Genomic DNA, 10,390 nt, shown 5'->3' with positions numbered 1-10,390 from the left:
AGGCTCTGTAAGCAAGCTCCGTTCTACCAGATTGGAGCTCACTTCGGAATATCAGGCCGTGTAATACGGCCCTTAAATTGGCCGTACACTTTCAGTGGCTGCTGGCTGAACAATCCTTCTCCCATCCGGCCCCATCCTCCCCATACACAGGAATGTTCGGCACAGCTGAGTGTTCCTGTGTCCTCTATAGGAGGGGTAAGCCATAGTCAGACAGATCTGATGGTGTCAGAGGACTGTCCAGAGAGCCCCATTCACCTTACACTGATGGTCAAACCCACCACGAGCAGCAGGTACCAGCAACAAAAGTGTAAAATGTATTGGGACCTAAAATTGCTGCTACAATATTTCAGCATTTGGGGCCCCACCTTCAACTTTGCCCAGGGCCACATTTAGTCTAAAACCGGCCCTGCATACCCCTGGTATATTTCGCACCCCCTCAGGCCATTTTATACCCCCATGAAGTCAGGAGATTTTGTGAACTTTATAAATATCAGTGCAGGACATATTAAGGGTTTTGCGCTATTTTATATCAGTTTCCAATGCCTGCACCTTTTTTCAATGTTTGCACAGGGGGGAAGGGATTGGGGTCTTTCCTTTAACTAGTTTTCATTAGATTTATCTTGTGCAAATGGATGAAAAAAGAAGTGCTTGTTTGCCTCTGTTTTAATCAGTTTTACCATTAACTTCCAAAATTGAAAAACGGATAAAAAAAACAAAAAACAGATCCGTTTTGAAGGATAAAAAAGGGACTGCAAAACTTGCAGTGTGAGCCCAGCCTGAGGCATAAATTGTAAAAGATGTATCAAGGCACTTGTGTATAATGATGACTATTGAGCAACAACCGTAAAATTTGGCATAGCTCATAAAAAGCTCCTCCTGCTCAAAAACTTATGATGCACTGATGGGACAGCGCCATCTACTGTCAGTTCAATGTAAGCACTGTACTGTATTTCCCAACAAGAACGAGCAGCTGTGTATGATAAAAAAAAAAATGAATCTGCGCACCTGGACATTTTATACCCCGGGGTATACTCTGGCCTGGAGGGGTATAGTTTGGCCTAGGCTATTTTATACCCCGGGGTATACTCTGGCCTGGAGGGGTATAGTTTGGCCTAGGCTATTTTATACCCCGGGGTATACTCTGGCCTGGAGGGGTATAGTTTGGCCTAGGCTATTTTATACCCCAGGGTATACTCTGGCCTGGAGGGGTATAGTTTGGCCTAGGCTATTTTATACCCTGGGGTATACTCTGGCCTAGGCTATTTTATACCCCGGGGTATATTCTGGCCTAGGCCAAAATATACACGGATACATAATCTGGATGAGGGTTAATCTGGCCTGCTACACCGGGCCTGAAATGACCTTAAAGGGGTACTCTGGCCCTGCAGTATATTTTGTGTGCGGCCGGGGAGGGGGTTGAAATAAAAGCTGGCGGCGACTTACCTCCCCGGTACCAGCGGCAGCTCCCAGATCGCGCCGCCCCGTTCCCCCGTCACTTGAGGTCTCAAGGCAGCTCAGCCATTTAGCAGTCGTAGCGGAGTACCGCCTCGGACGCTGAATGGCAGAGCTACCCTTAGACGTCTCATGCCGCAGCCCTGACCAGGACGGGGGGACGGGGTGGCGCGATCCAGGAGCCGCTGCTGGAACTGGGGAGGTAAGTCGCCGCCGGCTTCTATTTCAACCCCCTCCCCGGCCGTACACAAATTATACTGCAGGGCCGGAGTACCCCTTTAAGGACCAAGACAAATTTTATTAATATGACCTGTGTCACTTTGTTCATTAATAAATTGGGAATGCTTTTACCTATCCGGCTGATTCTGAGACTGTTTTCTCGTGACCCATTGTACTTCACATTTCTGGTAAATTGGAGTCCATACTTACAAAGAATCTTTATGAAAAAACTCAAAATATCTTGAAAAATTGCATTTTTCCAACTTTGAAGCTTTTTTGCTTATACAGAAAATGGTTATGCCACATAAATTATATATTAAATAGCATTAGCAACATGTCTACTTTATGTTGGCGGCAAATATTAAACTATCCTTCAATTTATTTAGACAATAAGAAGCTTAAAACGTTAGCAGCAATTTTCCAAATTTTCAGTAAAATTTCAAAATCTGATTTTTTAGGGACCTGTTCAGGTTTAGGCTATGTTCACACAACGTAAAAGTACGGCCGTTGTTGCCATCGGCAACAACGGCCGTACTTTCCACATGTGGACTATCCTGATGTTATCCTATGGGATCACGGCCGGAGCGTATACACATAGTATACGCTCCAGCCAGGATCCCATATGGCACCGCAAAGAACTAACATGTCAGTGAATTGCGGCCGCAGAAAGACTTGTCAGTTCACACAATAAAGCGAGCGGCTCCGGCCGCTTGCTTCATTGTGTGCTGTGAGGAGTTCTGATGCAGGCATGCACGGATGCGCCCGCATCAGAACACTGCAGCCACAGAACGGCCGGTCTCTTCCCCCATGTGAACATGGCCTTAAAGTGTATTTGAGGGGACTGTATGTTAGAAAGCCCCACAAAGCACCCCATTTCAGAAATTGCACCCCCAAACTCTGACGAAGCACATCCAGAAAGTGCTTTAACCCTTTAGGTGAGTCACAGAAATAAAAGCTAAGTGTGTACAAAAATTGAAAATGTTAATTTTCTGTGCAGAAATTTTATTGTAATCCAATATTTTTCATAATTATAAACCTATTACCAGAGAAATGCACCCCAATAATTATTGCCCCGTTTACAGAAATACCCCATATGTGGCCCTATTGCGCTATTTGATGCAACCACAAGCCTTAGATATAAAGGAGCGCCTACTGAATTTCAACGCCTCCGTTATATTTGGTAATTTTTGACTGTTCCACTCCAGGTTGGCAGAGGCTCTGGGGTGCCAAAACATAAAAAACACCCCTAAAGGGACACCATTTAAAAAACTACACCCCTCAAGGAATGTAACAAGGGGTGCGGTGAGCATCTGGACCCCACAGGTACTTCACAGATTTTCAGAACAATGTGGCGTAAAAAAGGAAAAATTTATTTTTTACACTAAAATGTTGTTCTAGCCTTCACTTTTTCATTTTCACAATGGGATAAAAAAAAAAAAAAACACCAAACGTGTAGCGCAGTTTCTCCCGAGTACGGAAATACCCCACATGTGGATATAAAGTGCCAAGCGGGCGCAGGACGGGCCTCCAAGGGGAAGGAGCGCCAATTGGCTTTTGGAAGCTGGATTTCACTAAAATGCATTTCAAGGGCCACGTCGCATTTACAGAGCCCTCGTGCTGCCAAAACACTGGAAACCCCCCACAAGTGACCCCATTCTGAAAACTACGCCCCTCAAGGAATCTAACAAGGGGTGCACTGAGGATATGGACCCCACTGGTGACGGGCACAAATGTGGAACAATGTGACGCGAAAGTGAAAAATTTCATCAAGGGGTCCATATCCTCACTGCACCCCTTGTTAGATTCCTTGAGGGGTGTAGTTTTCAGAATGGGGTCACTTGTGGGGGGTTTTCACTGTCTTGGCAGCACAGGGCCTTTGTAAATGCACCATGGCATTCACCATCCATTCTAGCCAAATGGCACTCCTTCCCTTTAGAGGCTTACCCCTGCATGGCGCTTTATGTCCACATGTGGGGTATTTCCGTACTTGGGGGAAATAGCACTACACATTTCATGTTTTTCTTAGCTTTTAACCCCTTGTGAAAATAAAAAAATCAAGACTAGATCAATACTTTAGTGTAAAAGATTTTTTACATTAAATGTTGGCCTAGCCTTGATTTTTTTCATTTCCACAAGGGGTTAAAAGAGAAAAAAAAAACACAAAACCTGTAGGGTAATTTCCCCTGAGTACGAAAATACCCCACATGGGGACATAATGTGCCACATGGGCACAGGGCAAGCCACCAAAGGGACAGAGCGCCATTTAGAGGCTGGAATGGAGAATGGAGGCCATGTCGCATTTTGCAAAGCTCCTGTGCTGCCAGGACAGTGGGATCAGGTGAGTATGGTGCACACACACCTGCTCTACACACCTCAGCTAACTAACTGAGGTGTGTAGACTCGGGTATAAATATTTATTTTTACGTAGATCGCCACCATTGGCCGGCCGGCGCAGTGATCTGGGGGGTTGCACCATGGCCCCCTTCACTATACACACTGATGATGATTGGTCTCGGACAGCACCAATCATCATTGATTTCCGGGTCCTCAGGTCACCGATGACCCGGGAACTAGAAAATCACTGTAATTGGCCGGTTTGAATTAACCAGCCAATTACAGCGATCGTCGGCACGGGGCGGGGGGGGGGGTAATCCACCCCCCGTGCTGACAAGCTATGATGGGCTGCTATGATTTATAGCAGCCATCATTACCCGATCGCTGTATGTTCACACACAGCGTACATTTACGCCTGTGGTCGTTAGGGGGTTAATGTTTGTGAGGTTTTATTTTATTTCACTTTTTTATTATATTTATATATTTTTATTATTATTATGTTATTTTATTATTTTCATTGTAAGCGTACTTATGGCAAAACAAAAAGAAGTTGTTTTGCAATATACTGGTTTTTTTTTCTTCTTTTTTGTTTTCTTTTTAATTTTTTTATGTTTAAATCTTGTTATAGATACGGCCAATCTGTGCTCCATGCTCCCTCCCTCCTGGTATTTGGTCTTTTCTCTGTTCATAAAATGAGACCAAACACAGGAACTCCCTGTCCTTTGTGTGCTCACACAAGGAAAGACACCTGTTCATCGTGTATGATGTATATTACCTGAGGGCAATTAACATAATTATATTATAGCCTTTATTATCAGCTCTGCATGATTACCAGGAGACAATACTCTTTTTTATGTAACATATCAATCAGAATAATATCACTGTGTAGTTTACTGGTTTTGGTGCAGTGTGACAGGAGAGCTGACCGTACAATGCGAGCGCCCTCAGGATTCTCTGCTACTGAATGTGGACACGCAGCAGCTGTATACATGTTCAGTGAAGGGAGACACCTAGTGATCATATTTATAACGTTGATTTAAACCTAGAAAAAAAATAAAGAGAGTATATTGCAAAACTGATCACAACCTGTTGATTTCTTTAAAAAAAATCATGATAGTACCTTTTTAAATCACTTTGTGTTAAAAAAAAAAAATACACATTTATTTTTTAAGTATTCCTTTTTATTTTTCAACAAAAACATTGTTGCTGTTCTGAGCTCCCCATCCCTCCCTCACTATAAACACTATTATCCACTGTTAGGCCATGTTCACACAACGTATGTGTTGTATAAATCACGGGCGTTGTTGCAATTTGTGATTTATACAACACGTATGTTCTATTTGAATGTATGGATTCCTGGCCACAGCGTATACACATGTTCGGGATCTGACATGTCAGTTTCTTGCATCCACTATTCATTAAATAGAGGCCGCAGAGAACCTTTCAGTTCACACAATGAAGCAAGCGACTCCGGACGCACGCTCCATTGTGGGCAGCGGCGAATTGTGCGCCCACATCTGAATTCATAAGAAATGAAGATCATGCAGCCAGTACTGCAGTACCGGCTGGGATGATCTTCAGTAATAGCGGCCTTTCGGTATTATAGTACCTGCCAGGTCTCAGAACAGTCGGTGTTATACATAGTGTGACCATGGTCTAAAATCGTATGAACATAAAGTTTTCCTAATTGGTTACAAATGAAGAACAGAATAACAACAGGTCATCACTATCTGCTCTTACATAGATTGAAGCTCCAGCAATGTTGGAACAGATTAATTTTCTTGTCTTGTGTTCTATCAAGGATGATGCCACAAACAACAGAACTTACTCTCCGCTGTGATGGCTGCTATATACATTTAAAGTGGCAGTCCTTATTTTTTTCACCCATATCAGGCATACACCATCAATAGTCCTACAGCACCATATGTTTTATTACCGCCCTGCTGTAATTGGGTCATGTGATTGCAAGTTTGACCCACAGATAATCACAGTGTGGAATTTGTCAGAGGATGTGGGCTGTCCTGGGTCAGATGACTTCCTGTGAACTACAGGATGGCCTCCATGCCCATTTATTGTTATATTATTCCTTTTCTAGTCACTGCACCTGGGTGCCCAATTGCCCCTTTGTTGTACTTTCCCCTCAACTGGGCAGAAGAGGGCCACTAAGCAGGAGAATACTAAGGGGTAAATAAAGGGCATATTGGCTGTAAGGACGCACTGAATTCTATACCATTTGCCACTTACTGCCCCCTTTAGTGTCTAAATGTAAATTTACCCAAATGTAAAGGGGTATTTCCATGTTCACAGGATAGGGAACAACAAACTGGTGGAGGGCCAACCACTGGGACCTGCACCGATCATGAGGATTAAGGAACACGACCAGAACAGGTTTTAATGCTAAATATCTTATAGCACATTTCTGGTTGATGCGATGCATACTATAATTTTGGACATTAAGGAAAATTGTATCCCCAGTGATCAAACACTGACTATAGATATGTTGTGGAAGTAGAGAGATAACTCCCACTCTTGTGTTTTGTCTCTTTAAAAGGGTAAAAAAAAAAATTAAATCAACTTATAACAGAAAGTTATATAGATTTGTAGATGACTTCTGTTTAAAAAAAAAAAATTTAATGTTTGTCCTGTTGTAGGTCCTGCAGGAAGTGGTGTATTCTTTCCAGTACTTATCAGCTGCTGTATGTCCTGCAGGAAGTGGTGTATTCTTTCCAGTCTGACACAGTGCTCTCTGCTGCCACCTCTGTCCATGTCAGGAATTGTCCAGAGCAGTAGAGGTTTTCTATGGCAGTGTTTCTCAACCTGCGGTACGTGTACCCCAGGGATTACATGCCGCAGATTGAGGGAGTACGCCGAAGGAAGGAAAAATAGATGAACTTTGGCTTTGGGTGCTGGGACATTGCTATCAATCAGCATTGTCCCGGCACCAGTCACCACGGCAGCTCTCTCCTTCTTTCCCCCAGCAGCAGCTCACCAGCGATCTATGGGGGACAGGGCTTGGAGATGTTACTGGGGAAAGATGGAGAGAGTCAGGGTGAACAGTGGGAGCAGAGCACCAGCAGCGTCTGCTTCACGCTTTGCCCCTGTGGCTGCTGGATCTGGGACCCGCGGCATTACTATCCCGATTGGCAGCAAAATGGTGATGGGGTGACAGAGAAGGTTATGGGGTGGATTAAGCATTGGGGGTCCAATCGGGGCAGGAGGGTCCTATTCCGACCAGAGAGGGGTCCGGGCCAGCTACCAGAGAACCGGGCCGGCGAGGAGTCTTGGTGCGCGGGGCTAACCTGCCCAGGGCTCTGACAGGAGTGAAATGTGGACCAGAAGATGGGGCAGCCCCGGTCACCACGGCCACCAGGTAGAAGCAGCGGCGGCGGCGGGTGGACACGGGGGCTTCCCTATCTCCCAGTCCACATTCCACTCCTGTCAGAGCCCGGGGCGGGGTAGCCCCGCGCACCATGAATCCTCACCGGCCCTGTTCTCTGGTAGCTGGCCGGACCCCTCTCACATCAGAATAGGACCCTCCCACCCCCATTGTACCCCCAACCCTAAATCCACCCCTATCACCTCCTCTCTGCCCATCATCATCACCTCTAACCCCCATCATCACCTCCTCTCACCCCATCATCACCTCCTCTCACCCCCCTCATCACCTCCTCTCACTCCCATCGTCTCCTCCTCTCAGCCCTATCATCACCTCCTCTCACCCCCATCGTCTCCTCCTCTCACCCCCATCATCACCTCCTCTCAGGCTCCACTACCTCCTCTCACCCACATCACCTCCTCTCACCCCCATCATCACCTTCTCTCACCCCCCCCCCCCCCATCATCACCTCCTCTCACCCCCCTCATCACCTCCTCTCACTCCCATCGTCTCCTCCTCTCACCCCCATCATCACCTCCTCTCAGGCTCCACTACCTCCTCTCACCCCTATCACCTCCTCTCACCCCCCATCATCACCTTCTTTCACCCCCATCATCACCTCCTCTCACCCCCATCGTCTCCTCCTCTCACCCCCATCATCACCTCCTCTCAGGCCCCACTACCTCCTCTCACCCACATCACCTCCTCTCACCCCCATCATCACCTTCTCTCACCCCCCCCCCCATCATCACCTCCTCTCACCCCCCATCATCACCTCCTCTCACCCTCATCATAACCTCCTCTCACCCCCCATCATCACCTCCTCTCACCCTCATCATAACCTCCTCTCACCCCCCATCATCACCTTCTCTCACCCCCATCATCACCTCCTCTCACCCCATCATCACCTTCTCTCACCCTCATCATCCCCTCCTCCTCTCACCCCCATCATCTCCTCCTCTCACCCCCATCATCTCCTCCTCTCACCCCTCTTGACTACATGGGGGGAGGTATCTGGCTGCAGGGAGACATATCCAGCTCTGTGGGATATATCCCACCTGCTTTTCTGGCACACGGTTTACTGATGGCCTGCTCAACCAATCAGTGCACTGTCCCACCGTAACCACTGATTGGATGAGCAGGCTGTCAGTGAGCCGGCAGCCAAAGAAGCAGGTGGAAGCACAGGCAGGTAAGTATGATCTGTTAACCCTTTCCCCGACGAGGACATAACTATATGTCCTCGCGCGGGTGTTCAGAGCGGGGCCGCGCGGCGACCCCGCTCTGAACCGCCGCGGTCCCGGGTGCCTTATGTAGCCTGGGGCCGCGGCTATTAGCGGGCACGGTCCGATCTCCGTGCCCGCTAATAAGGTAATCAGATGCAGCTGTCAAAGATGACAGCTGCATCCGATTACCGGCTGCAGCACTTCCCTGGTGACTAGTGGGGGAGATCGCTCCTCCGGGACGTTGTCCCGGAGGAGCGATCTCCGTTACTGAAGCCGGACTGGGACCGACTTGGCACTCGTTTGTTTTCGGCTGCAGCAGCCGAAAGCAAACGAGTGCCGATCTCATTGATCTTTGCTGTATAACTATACAGAAAAGATCCTTATGAGAGATCAAAGTGTATAAAAAACAAATCATGGCGCAAAAAATGACACCTGACACAGCCCCATAGACCAAAGGATAAAAGCGTTATAAGCCTGGGAATGGAGCGATTTTAAGGAACATATATCTGTTAACAATGGTTTTAATTTTTTATAGGCCATCAGATAAAAGAAAAGTTATCCATCCTACATATCGTTTTAATCGTAACGAATCGAGGAACATATATAATATGTCAGTTTTTCCATAGGACACACGGCGTAAAAACGACCCCCCCCCAAAGAAAAAGAATTGTGGGTTTTTTTCAATTTCACTGCGGATATAATTTTTTTCTGGTTTCGCAGCATATTTTATGCAAAAGTTCAGCCTGTCATTGCAAAGTACAATTAGTGACGCAAAAAATAAGGGCTCATGTGGGTCTGTAGGTGTAAAAATGCTAGTGCTATGGCCTTTTAAGCACAAAGGGGAAAAAACGAAAACGCAAAAACGAAAATTAGCCTGGTCCTGAAGGGGTTAAGGGCTTACAGCTAATTAGGTAAATAGGCAGCGGCTACATTCTCGCAGCAAATCCTCTGTGAGAATGCAGAGCCATAGGCCATAACAGTACAGAGTATCGCAGTGGATTTTGCTGCAAAACGTAAACGTGAATCTACCCTGAAGCAATGTTATTAATGGATGGCATCCTTCGGGGGGGGGGGGGGTCTCGGCTGGAGCATCTCGTTGCATGGGGCTACTTGGCTTGAAAAGATTGAGAAACACTGTTCTATGGGGATTTGCTACTGCTATGGACAGTTCCTGACATTAACAGAGGTGGCAGCAGAGAGCACTGTGTCAGACTGGAAAGAATACACCACTTCCTGCAGGATATACAGTGGTTGATACAGTAAGTACTGGAAGACTGGAGATTTTTCTTTTTTAATAACAGTAATTTACAAACCTATATAACTTTCTGAAACCAGTTGATTTGTAAGAAAAAGATTTTAACTAGATAACCCCTTTAATGTTGATTTCAAGATACTTCCAAAATCCTATAGGTGAGACATCATACCAACTGTACTATTGTCCTTCTGACCTGATCTATTAGTAGCTGATTCTGGCATATCACTGTTTATTTTACTTATATCTGATTTTTTCTCTATTCTTCTATAGTTGCAAGCAGACCATTAGTGAAACCGGAGGGACACTCACCTTTCTGATGACATTGGACAGACCGCATCTTTTCAACATATTACTCTTTTAGGAATTTCTCTATGTTTTTTCTTCCCTTGGATCGTTGGGGCATGGGCAGTGTTCACATGGTTCAGTTCCTGTTTGCGATACTGGTGCAGTTTTCGACTATGATGCAGTATGGCTTGCAAGGTATGACTGTACAACACCCGACTCGGGGACAAGGCTTCCATGGAATGGTAG

The sequence above is a fragment of the Dendropsophus ebraccatus genome, chromosome 3 (assembly GCF_027789765.1).
Source record: "Dendropsophus ebraccatus isolate aDenEbr1 chromosome 3, aDenEbr1.pat, whole genome shotgun sequence".
Classification (NCBI taxonomy): Eukaryota; Metazoa; Chordata; class Amphibia; order Anura; family Hylidae; genus Dendropsophus; species Dendropsophus ebraccatus.
Note: the sequence above shows the minus strand (reverse complement) of the source record.